The sequence below is a fragment of the Sceloporus occidentalis genome, unplaced genomic scaffold (assembly GCF_023333645.1).
Source record: "Sceloporus occidentalis isolate IW3139 unplaced genomic scaffold, rSceOcc1.0.p SCAF_58, whole genome shotgun sequence".
In the NCBI taxonomy this organism is placed as follows: Eukaryota; Metazoa; Chordata; class Lepidosauria; order Squamata; family Phrynosomatidae; genus Sceloporus; species Sceloporus occidentalis.
Genome location: NW_028317038.1, coordinates 4,277,501 through 4,280,000, shown reverse-complemented (window position 1 = coordinate 4,280,000; position 2,500 = coordinate 4,277,501).

The following is a 2,500-nucleotide window of genomic DNA, read 5'->3' as shown; positions in this document are numbered from 1 at the left end:
AAGGCTTTCTCGGCATCGAGAGAGACCAGCAGAAAGGGAGTGCCATGGGATTGAGCCAGAGCCAACAAGTTACGGGCCTTGATGGTGCCGTCCCTAGCCTCCCGCCCGGGGACAAAACCGACCTGATCACTATGGATCAAACCTGGAATGAGGTGTTTGAGTCTATTAGCCAGGAGTTTCGCCAAAATTTTAAGATCCGTATTTATGAGGGAGATAGGGCGGTAGCTCCCACAAAGATCCGTATCCTTCCCGGGTTTGGGAAGAACCGTGATATGAGCCTGATTGGAGTGGGGGTCCAGGCGAGTACCTGTGGCTAAGGAATTGAAGAGAGAGACCATTTGAGGCCCAAGGACGGGTAAGAACCGGCGATAATAAAGTGGGGTGAACCCATCAGGGCCAGGACACTTCCCACGGGGCAGAGACTTGACAACCTCCTCAATTTCTTCGAGACAAACCGGGGCGTTAAGCGCCACCCGATCTGCGGCCGAGATTCGCTTGTGTAAGTGTTTGGTAAGGTAAGTGTCCACAAGCGACCGCTTCTGAGGACTAGGACCCCCGTCAGGAGAGAGGTTATACAACCCGCGATAATAATCAGAAAAGCAAGCCGCAATGTCTTTGGAGACATAACGCAGGGAGCCAGCAGAATCCCGAATCCTGGGGATATACGCAGCCGCTCTCTTAGCCCTAAGCGCCCGAGCTAGAAGCTTGCCCGGCCTATCCCCCAACTCATAAAAGTGACGCCTGATAAGCAGATAACTACGCCGAAGCCTAGAATCTAAAAGCGACGCCAGTTGGGACCGCAGGAGTTTGAGTTGTTCTAGGATGTCGGCCGAAAGGGTAAATTTATGCCTCAACTCCAGGTCAGCAATCCGCCTGGACAGGGACACGAGCTCGAGGTGATTAAGTCTCTTGAGTTTGGAACCCAATCGGATAAGGTGGCCTCTGATGACAGCCTTGTGGGCCTCCCAGACCGTAGGGAGAGGGGTACCACGATCCACATTCTCCGCAAAGAAATGGCGCAGGTGAGAGGAAAGCTCAGGGATGTACGTTGGGCCATCAATTAAATTCTCGTTAAGCCGCCAGCACCAAACCTTTGGAGGAAGCTGCGGGAGACACAACGTGAGGTGGGTGGGGGCATGATCCCCAAACGTCATGGAACCGATTTCAGAGGACCGCAAATACGGGAGGTGATGATGGGATAGGAACAGAGCATCTATACGAGTATAACGATTGTGCACAGCCGAAAAGAAGGTATAATCTAAGGTAGAGGGATGAAGCACACGCCAGGCGTCTATGAGTTGATTAAGGACGACCATACGTTTAACCCTCTTAATGCGAGCGAACAAAATGTGAGAGGATCCTGTGGAGCAATCGAGCCTGGGGTCCAGAACCATATTGAGATCGCCACCAAAAACAGTCAAGCCCTCCTGGAAATCAGCCAATCCCGATAGGAATTTGACCAGGAAAGGAACCTGGTCCTTATTGGGAGCATATACAGTGGCTAGCGTTATTTTAAGCGTCCCAAGAAAACCCTTAACCATCAAACCCCTCCCCTCAGAATCCTTCCAAACCTCCAAGGAACGAAAAGGTAATGAGCGGTGTAGGAGGATAGCCACCCCCTTGGTTTTAGACTGAGGGGAACTGGAGAAAAAGGCCACAGGAAAATTCCTATCAGTTAGTCTAGGTTCCTTGGAGCCAAGGAAGTGTGTTTCCTGCAAAAAAACCACCTTTGACCTAAAAGAATGCAACAGACGGAGTAGCCTGGACCGCTGCTGCGGTTTGTTTAATCCCCTAACATTGAGGGAGGTACATTTAACAAGCGACCCAGACATTGAGCACGAAATGCACATGAAAATAAAGCAAAAATATATCCCAGAACCGTCCACCATAACAGGAAGAACCAGGGCAACAAAAAACTAAAAAAACAACAACGAAGGGCACGAGAAGCCCGATGCAACTGCATCGAATTGTGAGCCAACAGACCAAGGCATTGGTCCAAGACCTAGGATCCTGATCCATAGGACCAGGTAGGTAGGCTCTGGTGGGGGTGAGTGGAGCGGCACAGACAAGAAACACCGAAACCATGAAGATGTCAGGAAGGAAACGGGGGAGAAGAAACCCAACCACATAGCGCCTAAGCACCCCCTCCGTGCCATATGTATTAAAAAAAAGAAAAACAAGAACGTGTGTGCATGAGAATGAGAATGATGGAAAAAAAAGGGCAAGTGTGAAAGGAGACAAAAGAAAAAAAATAAAGAGAGGTACAGCTGAAAAAGTGTGGTGTGTATTGCAGAACCTGAGTGTAAACGTGGAGGTATGCAATAGAACAGGGGACCCGGGACCCGTGTCCAGCAAAACAGAGACCTCACATGGGTACCCAAACCGGTAGGTATAGCCGGAGCAATCGAAAGCAATCAAGAGCCGGCGCCGAGGAAAAAAGGATCGAAAAAACACAAAATAAAATAAACAGAAGTCCACAGTACATTCCAGTCCCGCATCC